This window comes from Salvelinus sp. IW2-2015, linkage group LG11 (genome assembly GCF_002910315.2).
Source record: "Salvelinus sp. IW2-2015 linkage group LG11, ASM291031v2, whole genome shotgun sequence".
NCBI lineage: Eukaryota > Metazoa > Chordata > Actinopteri > Salmoniformes > Salmonidae > Salvelinus > Salvelinus sp. IW2-2015.
The window spans coordinates 29,955,192-29,978,414 of record NC_036851.1 but is presented as its reverse complement, the minus strand read 5'-3'; the positions used below and the strand labels follow the sequence as shown (position 1 = coordinate 29,978,414).

The following is a 23,223-nucleotide window of genomic DNA, read 5'->3' as shown; positions in this document are numbered from 1 at the left end:
TATCTCTCTCAGAATGACCTTCTTGATCCAAATCAGTCAGGTTTCAAGACTAGTCATTCAACTGAGACTGCTCTTCTCTGTGTCACGGAGGCGCTCCGCACTGCTAAAGCTAACTCTCCTCTCCTCTGCTCTCATCCTTCTAGACCTATCGGCTGCCTTTGATACTGTGAACCATCAGATCCTCCTCTCCACCCTCTCCGAGCTGGGCATCTCCGGCGCGGCCCACGCTTGGATTGCGTTCTACCTGACAGGTCGCTCCTACCAGGTGGCGTGGCGAGAATCTGTCTCCGCACCACGTGCTTCACCACTGGTGTCCCCCAGGGCTCTGTTCTAGGCCTCTCCTATTCTCGCTATACACCAAGTCACTTGGCTCTGTCATATCCTCACATGGCCTCTCCTATCATTGCTATGCAGACGACACACAATTAATCTTCTCCTTTCCCCCCTCTGATAACCAGGTGGCGAATCGCATCTCTGCATGTCTGGCAGACATATCAGTGTGGATGACGGATCACCACCTCAAGCTGAACCTCGGCAAGACGGAGCTGCTCTTCCTCCCGGGGAAGGACTGCCCGTTCCATGATCTCGCCATCACGGTTGACAACTCCATTGTGTCCTCCTCCCAGAGCGCTAAGAACCTTGGCGTGATCCTGGACAACACCCTGTCGTTCTCAACTCACATCAAGGCGGTGACCCGTTCCTGTAGGTTCATACTCTACAACATTCGCAGAGTACGACCCTGCCTCACACAGGAAGCGGCGCAGGTCCTAATCCAGGCACTTGTCATCTCCCGTCTGGATTACTGCAACTCGCTGCTGGCTGGGCTCCCTGCCTGTGCCATTAAACCCTACAACTCATCCAGAACGCCGCAGCCCGTCTGGTGTTCAACCTTCCCAAGTTCTCTCACGTCACCCCGCTCCTCCGCTCTCTCCACTGGCTTCCAGTTGAAGCTCGCATCCGCTACAAGACCATGGTGCTTGCCTACGGAGCTGTGAGGGGAACGGCACCTCCGTACCTTCAGGCTCTGTCAGGCCCTACACCCAAACAAGGGCACTGCGTTCATCCAACTCTGGCCTGCTCGCCTCCCTACCTCTGAGGAAGTACAGTTCCCGCTCAGCCCAGTCAAAACTGTTCGCTGCTCTGGCACCCCAATGGTGGAACAAACTCCCTCACGACGCCAGGTCAGCGGAGTCAATCACCACCTTCCGGAGACACCTGAAACCCCACCTCTTTAAGGAATACCTAGATAGGATAAAGTAATCCTCCTAACCCCCCCTCCCCCTTAAAAGAGTTAGATGCACTATTGTAAAGTGGTTGTTCCACTGGATATCATAAGGTGAATGCACCAATTTGTAAGTCGCTCTGGATAAGAGCGTCTGCTAAATGACTTAAATGTAAATGTTAAATGTAATGTTCTGAGCAAGGAACTTAAACGTTAGCTTTCTTACATGGCACATATTGCACCTTTACTTTCTTCTCCAACACTTGGTTTTTGCATTATTTAAACCAAATTGAACATGTTTCATTATTTATTTGAGGCTAAATTGATTTTAGTGGGTATTATATTAAGTTAAAATAAGTGTTCATTCAGTATTGTTGTAATTGTCATTATTACAAATAAATTAAAAATATCGGCCGATTAATCGGTATCGTTTTTTTTTTTGGTCCTCCAATAATCGGTATCGGCGTTGAAAAATCATAATCGGTCGACCTCTATTTTGGAGTGGCCATCACAAAGCCCTGACCTCAATCCTATAGAAAATTTGTGGGCAGAACTGAAAAAGCGTGTGTGAGCAAGGAGGCCTACAAACCTGACTCAGTTACACCAGCTCTGTCAGGAGGAATGGGCCAAAATTCACCCAACTTATTGTGGGAAGCTTGTGAAGGCTACCCAAAACGTTTGACCGAAGTTTAAACAATTTAAAGGCAATGCTACCAAATACTAATTGATGTATGTAAATTCTGACCCACTGGGAATGTGATGAAAGAAAATAAAGCTGAAATAAATAATTCTCTCTACTATTAATCTGACATTTCACATTCTTAAAATAAATGGTTGTAACGGCTGTCAATGTCGTTCTCTCCTCAGACGAGGAGGAGCATGGATCGGACCAAGATGCGGAGTAGGAGGTATTCATGATTTTAATGGCAAACCAACAAACACTACAAATAAACAAAACAACAAACGTGACTAACCTGCAACATCCTGTGTGGCCCAAACGCTAACACAGGAAACAAACACCCACAAAACACCAGTGAAACCCTGGCTGCCTTAGTATGACTCTCAATCAGAGACAAACGATACACACCTGTCTCTAATTGAGAATCATACCAGGCCGAACACAAAACCCAACATAGAAATAGAAAACATAGACTGCCCACCCAACACTCACGCCCTGACCAATAAATACATATAAAAACAAGAGAAAACAGGTCAGGAACGTGACATAACCCCCCCTTAAGGTGCGAACTCGGGCGCACCAGCACAAAGTCTAGAGGGAGGGTCTGGGTGGGCATCTGACCATGGTGGTGGCTCAGGCTCTGGGCGAGGTCCCCACCCCACCATAGTCACTCCCCGCTTCCGTATCCCCCTCCCAATGACTACCCTCCACTCAACCCACCTAAATGAAGGGACAGCATCGGGATAAGGGCCGAACAAACACCCACAAAACACCAGTGAAACCCTGGCTGCCTTAGTATGACTCTCAATCAGAGACAAACGATACACACCTGTCTCTAATTGAGAATCATACCAGGCCGAACACAAAACCCAACATAGAAATAGAAAACATAGACTGCCCACCCAACACTCACGCCCTGACCAATAAATACATATAAAACAAGAGAAAACAGGTCAGGAACGTGACAGTGGTGATCCTAACTGACCTAAGACAGGGATCTTTTACTGGGATTAAATGTCAGGAATTGTGAAAAACGGAGTTTAAATGTATTTGGCTAAGGTGTATGTAAACATCCAACTTCTACTGTACACGGGATAACGGGGAAGAATAGGAGGCAAAGGGCTGTGAGACAGAGGTTTAATCCTAGACACATGGAAAGTGGGATGTATGCGGAGGGTGCGGGGCAACAGAAGATAAACAGCAGTTGGCTAAGGCTCCCGAGTAGCGCAGCAGTCTAAGTTACTGCATCTCAGTGCTAAAGGTGTCACTACAGACCCTGGTTTGATCCAGGGCTGTATCACAACCAGCCGTGATCGGGAGCCCCATAGGGCGGCGCACAATTTGCCCAGCGCCGTCCGTGTTAGGGGAGGGTTTGGCCGGGGTAGGCCATCTTTGTAAAATAAGAATTTGTTCTTAACTGACTTGCTTAGTTAAATAAAGGTTAAATATAAAATGTCAATAAGGACTTTAGAGATGGGGAAAGGCGCGATAAAGCAGGGAAAGTTTACAGGACTCCACCCGGAGAGGCAGATCCTGAGTGCAGAGCCATAACCTCTGCCCGAAACGATAGCGGGGAGCCGGGGTCCAGGGTGATCCGCCTGTCGTCGATACCTGGAGGTGGTCTTAAGAAGAGCGGACCGGGCTCTCTTCCAGGTACGCCGACAGCGGTGGGCAAACATCTGGGCTGAGGGTATGCTGACTTCTTCCTCCTGCTCAGGGAAGAGCGGATGCTGGTAACACATGGAACACTCGAAGGGCGAGAGACCAGTGGGCGAGCAGGGAAGGGTGTTGTGTGCGTACTCCATCCACACAAGTTGCTGGGGTTGGCAGAGACGAGGCAATGAAGTGCCGTCTCCAGGTCCTGATTGGCTCGCTCTGACTGGCCGTTAGATTGGGGATGAAACCCGGAGGACAGGCTGGCCGATGACCCAATGAGGGTGTAGAACGCCTACCAGATTTGGGACGAGAACCGAGGACCACGATTGGAGACCATGTCGACCGGAAGTCCATGGATCCGGAAGACGTGCTGTACCATGAGCTGGGACATCTCATTTGCTGAGGGTAACTTTGGAAGGGGAATGAAATGGGCGGATTTGGAAAACCTATCCACTAATGTAAAGATGGTGGTTTTGCCATCGGATGGAGGTAGACCAGTGACAAAGTCCAGGGATATATGGGACCAGGGGCGGTGAGGAACAGGGACTGGTTGAAGGAGGGTCTTACTCTGTGCACGCACAGTGCAGGTGGCGATGAACGTGGAGACGTCAGGAACCATGGTGGGCCACCAAAACCGTTGACGGAGGAAAGCCTGGGTCCGGCGGGAGCCGGGATGGCAGGTGAGGTTAGAGGAATGAGCCCATTCCAGGACTGCGGACTGGGCAGAATCTGGGACAAACAGCCGGGGTCCGGCTGGGAACACTGCGCCTTATGGACCAGGCTCTTGATACCCCAGATGAGTGTATCTGCCAGACAGGAGGAAGGGAGGATGGTCTCTGGGTCAGACAGTGTAGCTGCAGAGCAATGCAAGCGAGAGCGGGCATCAGGCTTCACATTCTTGGACCCAGGGTGGTAGTAGATTGTAAAATGAAAACGAGTGAATAACAGAGCTAAACGAGTCTGCCTTAAATTGAGGCGCTTGGCAGAGCGGAGATATTCTAGATTCTTATGGTCGGTCCACACTATGAATGGATGTTGCGTCCCCTCTAGCCAGTGTCTCCACTCCTCCAGTGTCATCTTGACCGCAAGAAGTTCCCGATTTCCCATGTCGTAGTTCCTGTGGGATTAATTCAGTGGGATTAAGATGAAAGCGCAGGGATGGACCTTTTGATCCTGGGCAGAACGCTGGGACAGGATGGCCCCTACTCTAACATCTGAGGCTTCGACTTCCACCACAAACTGACGGGACGGGTCCAGATGGATTAAGATGGGGGCTGTGGTGAATCAATGCTTGAGATCCGAAAACGCCCAGTCAGCAGCTGGGGACCACATGAACGGAACCTTGGGTGAGGTGAGTGCAGAGAGGGGGGAAGCCAGGGTGCTGTAGCCCTGGATGAAGTGGCATTAGAAATGAGCAAATGCCAGGAAGCATTGAAGATGCACTCTGGAGGTGGGTTGGGGCCACTCCACCACCGCTCTTACCTTGTTAGGATCCACCTGAATGTTCCCTGCAGCGTTTGACGTATCCCATTTTTCAGCTTTAACAAACAACTGGTTCTCCAGGAGGTGCTGGAGGACTTGTTGGACGTGGAGAACATGTTGTTGAGCCGAACGGGAAAAGATAAGGATGTCATCGAGGTATCCAAACACGAATCGGTTCTACATGTCATGGAGCACATCACTGACCAGGGCCTGGAATACGGAGGGAGATTGGTCAGTCCGAATGGCATAACCAGGTACTCATAGTGCCCGCTAGCCATGTTAAAGACTGTCTTCCACTCGTCTCTTTCCCGTATCTGAACCAGATTGTAGGTGTTTCGAAGGTCCAACTTCGAGAAAATGGCCGCTCCCTGGAGAGGCTCAAAAGCAGAGGATAGGAGTGGTAGAGGGTAAGGTTTTTTTAGCGTAGCGTGATGTCACTAAGGCCCTGGCAGTCCGCCGGCTGGGGAGGCGGAAGGACGAATGAACCCTGCAGCCAGAGAGTCCTTAATGTACACTTCCATGGTCTTGGTCTCCAGACCAGACAGGGAGGTCAATGGCATAGTCGTAGGGTCGATGCAGAGGAAGAGATGTGGTGCGGGCCTTGTTGGAAACCTCCTGGAGGTCCTGGTACTCTGCGGGAACGACTGAGAGATCTGAGGCTTTTCCCAAGCCCGCTGGAGAATGCCCAGGATCAGGCTACGCCGCCTTGAGGCAATGTGTGTGACAGAACGGGCTCCAACCCAGGATAGAACCCGTAGCCCAGTTGATCAGGGGGTTGTGCTTCTGGCACCATGGCAATCCCAAAACCATGGGTACATGAGGAGACTCAATAAACAGAAACTGCATGGACTCACTGTGGTTACCTGACACTCGCAGGTTGATGGGAACCATACTGTGAGTGACCCTGCCAATAGCGGCGTCCATGGGAATAGAAAGGGGTTGTGTGGAGAAGCCCAGATCTGACACCAGGGTAGCGTGCATAAAGCTCCTGTCAGCCCCAAAATCCATAAGCACCCGGAAAAATTCAGACCGGTCACTCCACAGCAGGATAGTATGGGAAATGGGAGACTCCCTGTATGGCTCACCAGCATACTCGTACCTACTGATGAGCGTGGTCTTTTACTGGACAGGTAGATATGTAATGTCCTGAAGTACCACATAATAGACAACTTTTGGAGCTCAGTCTGCGTAAATGTTCCTCAGGAGACAAGCTAGCCCTGCCCAGTTGCATGGGCTCCGGAGGAGGCGAGTCGACAGTCCTCGATGATTCCCGGGGGAACTCGGGTGACATCAGATTCTCTCAGGTAAGCAGGCGTCGGGGACTTTTGAGATACTTCGGAGGCGAGGGGGCACACGAGGGGGAACACGAGGGGGAACCCGTGGACGAGCGCGTATGGCTGGGAATAGACATCCTCTCCCTGCTACGTTCCCGTAACCGCCCATCGATCCTTATGGTCAGGGCTATGAGGGAGTCGACGTCCACGGGCAGCTCCCGGGCTGCGAGCTATTCTTTAATTCCCTCCAATATTCCGTGAAGGAAGGTGTCGAACAGGGACTCCGGGTTCCAGGTACTCTCGGCAGCCAACGTGCAAAAATCTACCGCGTACTCTGCCACACTACGGGAGTCTTGATGCAGCTTCTGAGCTACCTCTCTCCCAGACACCGGAGAATTGAACACCTTCCTTACCTCCGCCATGAAATCCTGCAGACTAATGCAACCAATGGATTGTTGCTCCCACACCGTTATAGCCCAGACGCGCGCCCTCCCGGACATCAGCATTATAAGGTACGCTATCTTCGAACGATGCAATGGAAACAAAAAGGGCTGTAGCTCAAAGATGAGGGAGCACTGGGAGAGAAACGCCCGGCAGGTTCCAGGATCCCCAGCGTAGGACCATTCATAGTTGAGCTCACTCAGTATAGCGTGACGTTGATTAGCTATTATTTTTATTTTATCAAGGGAGGCCAAATGCTCGCTGGCTTTCATTGTATTCAATACCACAGGTGGCAACAATATCATATTATTTTTGACCAGACAGCATCAGATAGACGGTCTTCACATACAGAGACAGAGGGGTGTTGTTTCGCTCGCTCGGATGCTTTCTCCGGTGAGATACATTCAGCCTCTTGCCAAAAAATAAAAATGTTGAATCACAGAGCGACTAAAGAAATTATTTTAATACGTTTTTTTATAATTATTTTGTGTTTTTTGGTGTTATTATGGTGAATAAATGTATTGGCTGGTAAGAATTCTGAATGTCTGGTATGTGTTTTTTTCTAAATGCAACAGGCCTGCCACTCGTTTAGACCAGTGGTTCCCAAGGGGTAGGCAGGGGGGGTCTGCATGGTAAGTCCGGCTTTAAACTTACTCTTGAAAGTTATAATAGTAGAATGCACAAGATTACATTTCGAATTTGGGTAGTGCCTCATCAGTGCCTCTTGTCATGTTAGTCATTGCATACCTTAGAAAGCTACTTATAACCCATGACAGCTAACGTTTTTTTATTTTGTTTATTTAGCCCATAGATGTTGTTGTAATTTTTTTGTCATTCAAGTATCACATAAATACACATGGCTAAATGTATAAAATTGCACTAAAATTTGCATTAAAACTGTTGCATTTTCTTTGCACCCAATGACAAAATGTGTAGAATTGCAGGAAATAAGATTTAGAGCTGCTCTCTTCACTAACGAGAGGGGTGTGAACAGTTTGTGTCATGGCATGTGACATGTGCACGCTCGCACAGGGGGAGCATGGGATGTTCCCCAATGCTGGAAGTGGGGGCCCAGAGTAAAAAAGTTTGGGAACCCCGGGTTTGCACCGTCCAGAGTGCCAGGGCCCCTTCCACACACTCACTGTATAGTAACAAGTGGCATGTGTTTTGAGAGAATGTGCGATCTGAAACCGGTCATCCCTTACCTATGCTCTATATCCAAAGTGTTATGCTTTTTGCAATACCTGTTGGACAGAGAAGTCTTTTCCACTTTTCCACTGACAGAGAAGTCTTTTCCACTGTTAAGGTGTACTGGCTGCCATCGCTGTCTATCATATAGGCTTTGACACTATACAGTGGAAAAAACTTTCTCTGATATGTCGTTTTATGAATGCTGACGGCGCAAGCAGCTCACTCACTCACTTTGTGGACGTAAGAGCTATGGTAAAGCGGTTTTGAAAGAGAAACTTAATCTCTTACGCCTAGTCCCCAAGCCTTTAGTCCCATTTTGGTTACTGTCTATTGTGCTTGAGGCCACTGGAAAGCGTTGAGATGAAGTATATTTCTTTCAAAACCACATAACCAATGCATTTTTTGGCAGAAATGCTTTCTGGAACATGTGAAGTTTAATGTGCCTTAATAACAAACGTGTATGCCATCTGTAAATGCGTATAATTTGGTTAACCACGAAAAAAGACAGGAATGTTCCCGCTAGCCATGATTGGCTGAGATAATGGATGGGCTGGACATGCCGAGAGATGAGTTTGGATTGGTCTGCCATGTAGCACACTTCGTTCTATAACATGAGCTGGTCAGTATGTGTAGGTAACCCTTTGTAACGCTGCTTTAAAAAATATATATCACGTAGTAGAAGTGCAAAAGTGTTGCTCTCCACTTTCTGGAGGAACAAGTTTTGAAATCAGTGGAATGCCCGATGGAATTAGAGTATGATAGCTAAGGAGATGGAGAAAATTCTGGTGTTTGATTGCAAATATGCAGAGGTAGTTGAAAATTGAACACACAGAAGGCTGTTGTATAAAACACCTGTCTCAGGATTACATCTTCAAACTAAGGGCAACCATGGCATCCATGGCAGAGAGGAAGAAGCATCCATCCATGTTTACGGGTAAGATAGTCTAGCTAGCCACATTTTCAGATATTATACGTTTCTAATTTTGTCAGAAGTTAGCTAGCTAACATTAGCTGACTGGCTCGCTAGCTAACGTTATATGTATGATCTGTGTAGTAATATCATTCATATCTCCGAGCCATTTGCATTGCTAGTTAAAGCCTCACGTTAGCTAGCTAGCCAATATTGAACATGGTTGGTTAGCTACCTGCAGATTCATGCAGGGTAATAATGTTATGAGTTGGGATTATGGTTCATTGTTTAGCTAGCTAGCTACATGTCTAACAAAAGACACCACTATGCAAGTAACCATTTCACTACACCTTCTGTATCCTGTGCACGTGACAAATAAACTTAGATTTTATTTGATATAGTATGTGTTTACCAGAGACGGTAATGTGAAGTTCATGACCTGCACCAAATGTATAACGTTAGGCCAACAAGACAGTGTCCAAGTTCTGAAATTCTCTGCTAGAATGCCCTGCTTTTATTTCCTCACACTGACAACCGTACGCTATTTTCTGTAATTGACTCGCATTAACTTGTAAATAATGATCTTGCTGTGAATTTATTTTCCTGTAATAATGAAGACAAATTAGCTAACGTGAAGACGTTGTCAGCTATATGATATAGTCAGTATTTGAACTGGCTAGCCAGCTAACTTAACATTAGCTAGCTGGTTAACAAGCTAGAAACTAACTTAACATTAGCTAGCTGGTTAACAAGCTAGAAACTAACTTAACATTTAGCGATAGCTGGTAAGCAGCTGAAACTACTTTAACTTAGCTGAGCTGGTTACAAGCTAGAAACTTGAACGTTACATTAGCTAAGCTGGTTAACAAGGGATGACTAGAACATTACATTTAAACATTTACATTTAGTGCATTTAGCAGACGCTCTTATCCAGAGCGACTTACAAATTGGTGCATTCACCTTAGTGATATCCAGTGGAACAACCACTTTACAATAGTGCATCTAACTCTAAGGGGGGGGGGGGGGGGTTAGAAGGATTACTTTATCCTATCCTGGTATTCTTAAAGAAGGTGGGTTTTTCAGGTGTCTCCGGAAGGTGGTGATTGATTCCGCTGACCTGGCGTCGTGGGGGATAAAGTAATCCTTCTAACCCCCCCCCTTAAGAGTTAGATGCACTATTGAAAGTGGCTTTCCACTGACATCATAAGGTGAATGCACCAACTTGTAACTCGTCTGGATAAGAGCGTCTGCTAAATGACTTAAATGTAAATGTAAATGTAAGTTAGTTTCTAGGTTGTGTAACCAGCTAGCTAATGTTAAGTTAGTTTCTAGCTTGTTAACCAGCTAGCTAATGTTAAGTTAGTTTCTAGCTTGTTAACCAGCTAGCTAATGTTAAGTTAGTTTTAGCTTGTTAACCAGACTAGCTATGTTAAGTAGTTTCTAGCTTGTTAACAGCTAGTAATGTTAAGTTAGTTTCTAGCTTGTTAACCAACATTAGTTAGCTGGTTAACAAGCTAGAAACTAACTTAACATTAGCTAGCTGGTTAACAAGCTAGAAATGAACCAAAACATTGTTTAGAAAGTTGCTTTTAGTTGCCTGGTTTGTTAGATTGACAGATACTACATTAATTTTAAACTGGTGGGTTTATTGGTGTTAAAATACACTAGTTATGCTATTTTGGACCACCAGGTCGCTGATGTCATGCAGCCTGTAGTTTTTGTGTTTATTATTTTTCATAACAACAATGACAAGTTTGATGTCAAACGACAATAGAATGTTCATGATGTCACTGCGACAATTGTGGATAGACGTAGTATAAACCAGCCTTTAGTCTTGAAATCTTTGATTGTTTAGAACATGTCCTCACATGTGAATCCTTAAAGAGATGGGTGGGGCTAAGGCTTAAGAGGGTGTGAACGATGCAGAATGGGTGTAGACAAAAAATAGCTCTCCAGTTGTTTTACCAAAACATTCAAGCACCATTTTCTCAAAAGTGAGGTTACAAGTTTATCAACTTCCCAGTGTTCCTCAACTGTAGTGTATGATATACCATTTTCTAGCTCTGAGTCTCTACTTTTATCCAGTAGGTTACATATCTGCGACACAGGAGTGGGCTATATCCCATTGTGAGAAAAGCAAAACGAATATTTGAAAGAGAATTTACAAGAGCGACTGCCTTTAAAAAGTTAATCCCTCTGAAAATGGCCTATGTGGCATCGATATGAGTCAGAAACAGTTATTCTAGAGTCAAAATTGACTACAAAGTGTAAACAGGATCATTTTGGTCATAAGTCAGTCTCGTCTAAAACGGAGTTTGGAACATCCGTGTGTCACAACGGTTAATGAAGGTTGGTTTGAGATTTGACAATGTCCATTTGCCCACTAATATGGGGTGAACAGCTGAGGTGATTGCTTTATATCCAATACCTTATACAGTGAGACAGACCTGCCCAGCAGCCCGACTTTATTTAAATATGACCACACATCGCGCATTTTTTTACTTGTGAAATACTGCACCAAACACCTTAGTTAGATATAAAATTGCGCAACTAAATTATCCTCAGCAAAAACGTCGAAATTAATTACAGATTTCTTGATATATCTTAGATTCATTCTGGGGATTTTGAGGAAGTGAAATAAGGAAGTGAAATCTACAGTGTCTTATGGGGGGACAAACATCATGAACCAAATGTGGAATCGGTCAGGAAACACACCTCCAAGACTGAAATCTCGTTTTCGAATGAGCAACAGAAAAACACGTGCTAATCGGAGTGTTCAGTGGCTCTTTACTTTCATAATCCCGGTTCTCAGATAATAGAATGAGGTATCTCACGGCGCTTCCCTGCTCGAGAATGCTTGAGAATGACCAGAAGGCGGGCCCAACAGACGTAAACTTAAGTTTTGCGTTATAGTCTTTAATTTAGACTATGAGTGATACACAGATAAGATCGACCCATTAAACAAAAAGGATACATGTTTATCAGATTCTCTGGTAGGCACGGCCTATCTGGCACCCCCTCAAACTCAACTCAAATGTTATAAGTCGAAACGGTCTTCTGTCTCAGTGTCACACATCGTTTGGCTGTGTGTCGGACTCACTGCTGTTCATGATGTATTCGGTCCAGTCGAAGCCCTTGCTGCCATTGGCCAGGTAGTTCTCAGTGGAGTTGATTGGCCAGATGACACATTTCTGCCGCAGGTTGCCCATGAAGAGCTGTAGTCCAATCAAAGCAAAGACACTGAGACAGAAGACCGTGAGGATCATAACGTCTGACAATTTCTTCACCGATTGAACTAGAGCACCGACGATGGTCTTGAGTCCTGGGGAAAGGAACCAGACATGCATTCACACACACAGACACAAATGTGCACACACACACACACACACACCCGCGTATGTGTGTGTTTGTGTACACACACATACATATAAACACACAAGTGCACACACGCACACAAACAAAGAGAAATGGGCATTGCTGGAAAGTACAAGCTTAGCTATGAATTATTTCTATAGAGTTTATATAGTAGTATTACAGTAATATAGTAGACCATCACATAAAACTGTACTTCTTCAAGTTAACATCAAACCAAAACGAACGCTCTGTTCAGAATCAACAATATTTCAATTTGGACAGGTATAACAGAAATATTCTAAACTGCAGGCGTATGTGTCATAATAATAATAATGCGTATGGTTGATATATTTTCCATGAGGAAAGGAAGGTTTTCACTTCAAACACTCTGATACGTCAATAGTGATTGTGTTCTATATGGTTAGTTACTGTTAAGTCATATTGAACTAAATTACAGCGAGAATAGCATCCTTGATAACTACAGTAACAGTCAAAAGTTTGGACCCACCTACCCATTCAAGGGTTTTTCTTTATTTGTACTATTTTCTAAATTGTAGAATAATAGTTAAGACATCAAAACCATGAAATAGCACATATGTAATCATGTAGTAACCAAAAAAGTGTTAAACAAATCAAAATATATTTGAGATTCTTCAAAGTAGCCCCCCTTTGCCTTGATGACAGCTTTGCACACTCTTGGCATTCTCTCAACCAGCTTCAACTGGAATGCTTTTCCAACAGTCTTGAAGGAGTTCCCACATATGCTGAGCACTTGTTGGCTGCTTTTCATTCACTCAGCGGTCCAACTCATCTCAAACCATCTCAAAATGGGCTGAGGTCGGGTGATTGTGGAGTCCAGGCCATCTGATGCAGCACTCCATCACTCTCCTTCTTGGTCAAATAGCCCTTACACAGGCTGGAGATGTGTTGGGTCATTGTCCTGTTGAAAAACAAATGATAGTCCCACTAAGCACAAACCAGATGGGATGGCGTATCGATGCAGAATGCTGTGGGAGTCATGCTGGTTAAGTGTGCTTTGAATTATAAATAAGTAATTGACAGTGTCCCCAGCAAACCCCACCCCCACACTTTCACACATCCTCCTCCATGCTTCACGGTGGGAATCACACATGCGGAGATCATCCATTCACTTACTCTGCGTCTCACAAAGACACGTCGGTTGGAACCTAAAATCTCAAATTTGGACTCATCAGACCAAAGGACAGATTTCCACCAGTCTAATGTCGATTGCTCGTGTTTCTTGCCACAAGCAAGTCTCTTCTTATTATTGGTGTCCTTCAGTAGGGGTTTCTTTGCAGCAATTCGACCATAAAGGCCTGATTCACACAGTCTCCTCCGAACAGTTGATGTTGAGTTGTGTCTGTTACTTGAACTCTGTGAAGCATTTATTTGGGCTGCAATTTCTGAGGCTGGCAACTATAATGAACTTATCCTCTGCAGCAGAGGTAACTCTGGGTCTTCCTTTCTTGTGGTGGTACTCATGAGAGCCAGTTTCATCATAGCGCTTAATGGTTTTTGCAACTGCACTTGAAGAAACTTTCAAAGTTCTTGACATTTTCCGGATTGACTGACCTTCATGTCTTAAAGTAATGACGGACTGTCGTTTCTCTTTGCTTATTTGAGCTGTTCTTGCCATAATATGGACTTGGTATTTTACCAAATAGGGATATCTTCTGTTTACCACCCCTACCTTGTCACAACACAACTGATTGGCTCAAAGGTATTAAGAAGGAAAGAAATTCCACAAATTAACTTTTAACAAGGCACACCTGTTAATGCCTTCCTACCTCATGAAGCTGGTTGAGAGAATGCCAACAGTGTGACAAGCTGTCATCAAGGCAAAGGGTGGCTACTTTGAAGAATCTCAAAGATAAAATATATTATGTTTTTTTTAACACTTTTTTGGTTACTACATGATTCCATATGTGTTAATTCATAGTTTTGATGTCTTAACTATTATTCTACAATTTAGAAAATAGTAAAAATAAAGAAAAACCCTTGAAAGAGTAGGTGTGTCGAAACTTTTATCTGTTACTGTACATCAAACAATAGTACAATAATTAAAGACACATAAAAAACAGCAAGAAGATTATCAGACATTCAATTTTACACCACAACATAGAAACACAACAACATTGAGAGTGCCCCTACGTGATATTTCCATGAGACTGACACACTTCAGTGATGATCAAAATACTCCTCAAATGTTCTAAATCAACAAAATGACACAGAGGTAGGCTATACCAAAATAGTTCTAAGACTAATAGGTGATGGAGTTGTGGAGGGATACCAATTCATGACAAGTTTATGTTAATTTACACCATTATGTGAATGTAATTTTTATGTAATTTTCCCTTATGTTATTTTTCTGTTCAAGTCTCAGTTTCACAGGCAGTGTAGAGCATTCTTGGAAAGAGTGGGGCCACTCTCAGATAATAGATATCACAACAACTACAAAACATCCACTAGATCGACCAAACACAGCAGCACAGCACAATGAAGAGAGAGCGCAGGAATGGGTTCAGTCAGAAGAGGAAGAAGTTGGAAGAGAAGAGAGGGTAGACGAGGGCTGGCAGCGGTAAGGGGGGGGGGGGAGTGGGAATGGCAGGTTGCATGCAGGTCATTTAAACGCCAAGGCTGAAGGAATTGACTCCATGGTCATCATCACCTGTCTGTCGTGGCAACCGGCGATGGTGACTTAGCTTGGTTCCCACTGGTTAGAATGGTTCCCATCCTAGCACCCCATCATGTCCACTCGTGCTGTGTGGTTATCCCACTGGGTGAGCCTTTTAGGCTGGACCCCTTTAGATCAGAGGCCTACACTGGAGACTGAGCCAACACTACTTACTGGACTAGATGTATTTTAATGCACAAATTCACATTTACTTCCTCCCAGACATTTGTTCAAACACTTTTTGCACATTAAATGTTCTGCACTCAAAGTTCTACAACATCTCAAAAGGCTAAGTGTGGTGTGTATGTGTGTGTATGTGTTGTGTGGTGTGTGTGTGTGTGTGGTGTGTGGTCTGTGGTGTGTGTGTGTGTGTGTGTGTGTGTGTGTGTGTGTGTGTGTGTGTGTGTGTGTGTGTGTATACATAACACATAACTGATTTTCAATCCAACACTTTCAACCCTCCCCCCCAGAGAAAAAGCCTTCAGGTGGATCTCCAATTAGTTTTTCTCTGGGGGTTATATATTTGCACCATTGGAACTGTTGGATTGAAAATCAGTTATGTGTTATCACTGTGTTTATTTCCTTTAGTTACTTTCTCTGTTGTGTTTATGCCTTAATGTCCCAGGATTAACAAAGATCTTCTCAGAAACTAATAGTCCACATTCAGGAGTTCACTGTTATAATCATAACAGAATGGAATTCAAAGTAAAGAAGCTCCTTAAAAGCCAAAGTTGTAAGATAAAAAAGCAGGTGTCTTGAAAAGCTTCATGCAGCATAAAGTGTGTTGTCAAACTAGGCTTGGCAGTCTTAAGGAATTCATTGTTCTTCAGAGTGCTCCGTTATGGTCAGGGCTTCATACAGAAATGTGATGTGTTTTAAGATGGTGACAACAACTAAGGTAGAAATTTGAACACAAACTCATCAAAGGTCCTAAACGTTATGTATTTACCTATATTCATTCATTTGGTGGATATCAACACATTACTCTCTGTTGGAAAGTGAATCGAACCTCTCTGAAAGAGATCCTCATGGTCTAAATAAGAAAAGCTTACAGATACAATGTGTGAGTGTGAAACCCTTGTCTATCACTTTGACTTGGAGGTTAAGATGTCAATAATAATAACTATTTTGCATTTCTACAACTCCTCATACTTAGACCCTGAGTTTTTCTTAACCATGGGAGAGTTATCAACTAGGGCCTGACGTTTTCCTTGGGGGCAACTCAGGCTCCTACCCATACAATCTGCTCTGAGTATACTGTATGAATCTGTTAATGTCACTTTGGGGGAGAATATTATTAAAATACAAGCAATAATACAACATTTGCAGTGTATCCCACCCACTTATTATATGGGCTGTTCGTCTTCTAGTATGTCATATCAGGAGCCCCTTTTCAACTTAACACCACAAGACTGCCAGTAGACTGCGAAGCCTATCAAAAATGTATTGCTACCATTTTTGATCGTTTGGAAAATAAAAAGTCAACAAAACAGTTATCGTTTCTGAGGCATCCTCTTTAAGAGTCTAAAGTAATAAGAAATTATGAGAATCCATTTAATGAGAAATCAAAATAAACTCAGCTTTAGTGTTTAAATGGGAGTCTCACCTGGAATCACAGAAATAGTTTTCAATGCTCGGAGAACTCTGAACGTTCTCAGCGCCGAGACATTCCCCAGGTCCACAAATTCTGTTACATATCTGTAACGGGGTAGGATCACACACAGAACAAAACACCATGACAAAAAACACAAACGGTAACACACACAAACCTACAGGTCACACACACGGACGCCAAGTGCACCACACCAGCACCATCACCACCGAAGAAGATGACTGGCAGGAGGAGGGGACACCACAGCGAGAGAGAGCGAGAGAGAGAAGCGCCTATACCTCCAGGAGAGAGGAGCGAAGGTGGAAGAGGAAACAGAAACAAAACCACACCTAACACTGACCCCAGCAACTCGCCCGCCAGCACACACCTGCATAGTCTTATCTGGGATAACAGAAATAGTTTTCAAAGCCCTCAGAACCCTGAACGTACGCAGAGCTGACACATTGCCTAGGTTTACAAACTCTGTTATATACCTGCAGAGTGGATCAGATCACAGTTACTCAGCAGTCGTTCCAGAATGAAAGAGAGAAAGAAGGCAGGATTGTGGTAAATGCCATTTCAATTAAGTCAATTCAGTAAGTAAACTGAAATTCCAATTTTAAAAAATTGTTATTGAAAATATTTTTGATTTTTTTTGTTCAGTTTACTTCCTGAACTCACTGAATTGAAACGGAATTGACCCCAACCTTGAAAGAAAGAAAATACAAAAATAAAATAAAGGACTAAAAAGGAAGATAGGAAAATACAAAATAAAGAAAGAAATACACTGTATGGCCCAAAATGTTTCAACCAAATGTTTCAAAATGTTCCACAGATAAATCAGAGAAAACATATTGTTGTGCTAAAATTAGAGCAGGGCAATCATTCCTTGTCAAACTGGAACGATTACAATATTTGCATAACTTTCAATCATCAAAATCTCCTTTTACCAAATTCCAAAAAGACTGCTATCCCTGCCCATTGAAATCATCTTCTTTGGTAGGATATCCCTCCCTCTGCAACATGTTGTTTTTAAAGGAGGATACAAGTAGAGTAATCAGATAATTTTTTTATGCATCGGTATAAACTCTACATCATTTCACGGAGCTATCTCACTCTCTAGAATTGAACTAGTTAATAATCACATCAAAATGGCTTCTCTTTCAACAAACCCATGCATGTGTGTGTCATTCTCATAAAATTCAACATTACAAATATACAGTGCATTCAAAAAGTATTCTAACCCCTTGACTTTTTCCACATTTTCTTACATTACATCCTTATTCTAAAATGTATTAAATATAATTGTTTTCTTATCAATGTACACACAATAGCCCATAATGACAAAGCAAAAACAGGTTTTTAGAATTGTTTCAAATGTATTAATAAATAAAAAACTGATATCAAATGTACATAAGTATTCAGACCCTTTGCTATGAGACTTGAAATTGAGCTCAGGTGCATCCTGTTTGCATTGATCATCCTTGAGATGTTTCCACAACTTGATTAGAGTCCACCTGTGGTAAATTCAATTGATTGTACATGATTTGGAAAGGCAAACACCTGTCTGTATGTCCCACAGTTGACAGTGCATGTCAGAGCAAAAACCAAGCCATGAGGTCAAAGGAATTGTTTGTAGAGCTTCAAGACAGGATTGTGTCGAGGCACAGATCTGGAGAAGGGTACCAAAACACTTCTACAGCATTGAAGGTCGCCAAAAACACAGTGGCCTCCATAATTCTTAAATGGAAGAAGTTTGGAACCACCAAGACTCTTCCTAGAGCTGGCCGCCCTGCCAAACTAAAAAATCAGGGGAGAAGGGCCTTGGTCAGGGAGGTGACCAAGAACCCAATGGTCACTCTGACAGTGCTCCAGAGTTCCTCTGTGGAGATGGGAGAACCTTCCAGAAGAACAACCATCTCTGCAGAACTCCACCAATCAAAACTTTATGGTAGAGTGGCCAGACGGAAGCCACTCCTCAGTAAAAGGCACATCACACCCCGCTTGGAGTTTGCCAAAAGCCACCTAAAGGACTCTCAGACCATGAGAAACAAGATTCTGTGGTCTGATGAAACCAAGATTGAACTATTTGACCTGAATGTCAAGCATCACATCTGGAGGAAACCTGGCACCATTCCTACGGTAAAGCATGGCGATGGCAGCATCATGGTGTGGGGATGTTTATCAGCGACAGGGACTGGGAGACTAGTCAGGATCGAGGGAAAGATGAAAGGAGCAAAGTACAGAGAGATCCTTGATGAAAACCTGCTCCAGAGCAATAAGGACGTCAGACTGGGGTGAAAGTTCACCTTCCAACAGGACAATGACCCTAAGCACACAGTGAAGACAACGCAGGAGTGGCTTTGGGACAAGTCTGGACAATGTCCTTGAGTGACCCAGCCAGAGCCCGGACTTGAACCCGATCGAACGTCTCTGGAGAGATTTGAAAATAGGTTTGCGGCATCGCTCCCCATCCAACCTGACAGAGCTTGAGAGGATCTGCAGAGAAGAATGGGAGAAACTCCCCAAATACAGGTGTGCCAAGCTTGTAGCATCATACCCAAGAAGACTCGAGACTGTAATCGCTGCCAAAGATGCTTCAACCAAGTACTGAGTAAAGGGTCTGAATACTTATGTAAACGTGAAATTTCAGTAGCTTTTTTGAAAAAACATTTCCAAAAATGTATAAAAACTGTTTTTGCTTCATCATTATTGGGTATTGTATGTAGATTTAATCCATTTTACAATAAAGGTATCGTAACAAAATTGGGAAAAAGTCAAAGGGTCTGAATACTTTCCGAATGCACTGTACCTGTACTAACATATACTGTATGTCCTATTGATTGATTGATTCAGTTGAATGAATTCTATTTTGCGGAATTAATATTTGGAGATGCTTAATCATCTTGGATTATTATTATTATCTTGGAATGTACTGCCTGGTCCAACCCTGTCACCCTGGTAGAGATGGCAGTGCAGAGAGAGATGGAGGTGTAGAGAGAGGAATATGGGGAGGAGGTGGACTACTTACGCCATAGAGATCACCATGAAGTCCAGCCAGTTCCATGGATCTCGTAGAAAAGTGAACCCATCTATACAAAAGCCTCGCGCCACAATCTTGGTAAGCGATTCGAAGGTGTAGATACCTGTGAAGGTATACCTAGAGCACAATAAGACGAGAGACAGCGAAAGGGTGAGATAAGTGAATAAATGCATATTAGTTTATAAATGTGTTCTAAACAGTTTATGAATGTACATAAGGAGTTATAAATCAATACTTACTCTACTATCTTGTTCCATTCTGGAGGATCACTAAATGTCATGAATACACAGTTGGTCAAAATGGTGCTCATGATGATCATACTGAATACCGTAACAGGGAAGAGAGTTAAGAAAAGGTTGATGACCAAATAAACTCCACCACCCATCAACATACGGTAGGAACATAGTTGAATATACTGTGAGACACTCTACAATGACACAGTTCATCCATACATTTTTTATTTTGTATTTTACCCCTTTTTTCTCCGCAATTTCGATCTTGTCTCATTACTGCAACTCCCCAACGGGCTCAGGAGGCAACGGTCAAGTCATGCGTCCTCTGAAACATGACCCGCCATGACCCGCCTTAAACGGAGGAAACACCGTTTAACTGACTACCGAGGTCAGCCTGCAGGTGCCTAGCCCGCCACAAGGAGTTGCTAGAGTGCAATGAGCCAAGAAAAGCCCCCTCGACCAAACCCTCCCCTAACCCGGATGACGCTGGGCCGATCACGGCCGGTTGTGATACAGCCTGGGATCGAACCCAGGTCTGTAGTGACGCCTCTAGCACTGCGATGCAGTGGCCCCATCCATGAACGATTTAACAAGATGTGGATCCAGGGTATCCGGATAAGGGAGGGAAGATGTTTCCGGATAGTGTGGGTCACAAGATCCAGATCAATGCACAAGGATGATTTGGCCTGTATCACCTCTTCTCTGTTTCTTCAACCAATCAAAAGAAAATATCACAATCACTAGCTCCTTCAACCTTAATATTATGTACAGTACATTGAAGAAGTACATACTCTGTAATTTCCCCATGATAAACAACTAAATCATAATTTCAAAGCAAGACAATGCACCACTTGAAAGGATATGAGTGTATCAAAATCTTAATTGCTATTCGCCTAAAGAGACTAAAAGGGCTGATGACGTACAAGGAGTCCGTGGCGTGGAAGCGGAAGATTGTTTTCCCTTTGTTTAGGACTATAAACGTCTGCAGAGAGAGAGAGAGAGAGAGAGAGAGAGAGAGAGAGAGAGAGAGAGAGAGAGAGAGAGAGAGAGAGAGAGAGAGAGAGAGAGAGAGAGAGAGAGAGAGAGAGAGAGAGAGAGAGAGAGAGAGAGAGAGAGAGAGAGAGAGAGAGAGATGCATTAACAAGAGCATTACAAGGCATGACACATACGGGACATGTAAAAAAGAAAAGCTGCACAAAGGCTCCGGTGTAATATGCTGCCTTCATCAGTGTTTCATGACACATACAGTACATCCCATGCTGAGATAACAGAAATGGGAAGTCATGACTAAGGTACACTAAGCTGACTGTTCATTGGCTGATCTGATTGCAGACCTCATCTCTGAGTCACAGGGCACACAGGGTGGCTCCACTCATTTTATGGAACTTGCTGCTTCAGTTTGCCATGCCCATTCACTACAAGAAGAATTATGTTGTATTACGACCACAAGTAGTTTTCAAGTTTAAACCCACTTTAACATGGCACCATAAAGAGTACTCTGTGCATTTCCTCCCAAAAGCAATCAACAAGAGGGTAAATCAATATTGGTAACTTATTTGTTACTGAGGTATAAACAGGGTATATCCTAAGATGTGCTGACCGTGTGTTTCATGCACATACTAGGGCACATGCTGAACAGCAAAGACAACCACAATATCTTCTCTCATTATAGAACAGTAAGGCAGAGACTTCTGATTCTCTAGTAATTTGCATACTTTTTAGCCAGTAGTTCTCAAAGTAAAATTGCTTACTATGTGACACAGGTGCAGATATGTGCACCACGTCAAGGCTCTCTCTCTCCTGTGTGTGTGTATCTTGCTAGTGAAGGGCTGAAGCTCTTTGGCTAGAACTTGAATTGCTAGGGAGCTGGCCCTCTTGGGGGAAAATGTAAGGAAAACAGTCGCTTTCAAGGTAGGGATATGGTGGCTAGTTGAGGTGAAATTAATTCTGCTCATAGATTCTGCATGTATGAACTACACATTGACATATCCAGCCCAAAGCGGGAGGTTAAAAAAATACTTAGTAGTCGGCAAAGTTCCGGAGCATGTCTTTAAATCAACCATGACCTTTAGTCTCTTCCACTAAAGCACATGCACATGCCTCTTTTACTAATGTGAAGACATATTATTACAACTATTACAGAATGTGTGAAAAATATCAAATGGAATTCAATGACCAGGTCTGAATAGCCTAATAACTAAAAAACTTAAAATGTAATTTTAAGTTTTTCAAAATGTCAAAAAGTACCCAACCACTTTGCACTATGTAACTACTGTACCACTTCCAGTTAGAGTAACTAAGAGCCCCTGACTGACGGTGACAGTAAGATATCCCAGTGTTTGTGTCTGTTCCTTCCTTCCTGTGTTCCTCTCCCCTCTCTCCAGTCTGTGGCCAAATAGTTGTCTTCTTCTCCCAGCTTAAAGCTCTTACTGGAAAAGAACTGCAAACGCTGCCATCGATCAAGACCAGATCTGCTGACTCCAGCCTCTCAACAACCACTCCCCATCCCATAGACAGGCCCGGGCCAAGTGGGGCTGGGCTGGCTGTGGTGAGGTTAGGCCCAGAGCTCTGAGAGAAGGAGAGTGTGTGTGTGTGTGTGTGTGTGTGTGTGTGTGTGTGTGTGTGTGTGTGTGTGTGTGTGTGTGTGTGTGGTGTGTGGTGTGTGGTGTGTGTGTGTGTGTGTGTAAGATTGAGGGGGGGGGGGGGGCTGTATGCGATTGCATTTATGTATGAGCGCACACGTGTGTGTGTGTGTTTGTGTGCGTGTGTGTATGCACGCTTGTATGTGGGTGTGTGGTGTGTGTGCACAGAGAGTGAGAGGAAGAGAACATCACAGCAGAAGCATGACCAGTAGAATATCAACCGTACTGTTAATTATAAGTGCCTACATTAACTTTTCTGGCTCCACTTCATCAATTAGTCATCTCCCAGTCAGACCACGAGAGACAGAGAGAGAGAGAGATAGAAAGAGAGAGGGGTGCTATGTAACACATGAGTCCAGATCAGATGACCTCTGAAGTACCTTCCTACTGTACAGTACAGTATTACACTCCACAACAGCTGTGGGACTAGGGGAGAATATTTAGGCCAGTATACGCACACCACGCAACATAGGCCAACACGCATAGAATTAAACACTAAAACATCTCAGCTCAACATACTAACAACCGAACACAGATACAGCCCGATTCACACACAGTCAAACAACCCGTTACACTGTAAGCCCCACACTGTACAACAGAAACACAAAGTCAGACTAACACATTCAAAACTAAACTGTTCACATGGCATGCACAACAAACAGACACATACACATCAGAGAAAGAATCCACACCTACAAAGACATACAGTAGGTATATAGAGACGCCAAAAGGACTTCAGACAAACTCTCATCTCTCTCACTCTCTCTCACACAACACACAACACACACAACACAACACAACAACACACAC

At 43.9% G+C, this 23,223-nt stretch overlaps 1 pseudogene; it reads right to left on the bottom strand.

Annotated features, from left to right (window-relative positions):
- LOC111970145 (sodium channel protein type 8 subunit alpha-like) overlaps nucleotides 1-19,860 on the bottom strand; it is a 98,477-nt pseudogene extending 78,617 nt beyond the window's left edge.
- Between the last annotated feature and the right edge of the window lie 3,363 nt (nucleotides 19,861-23,223).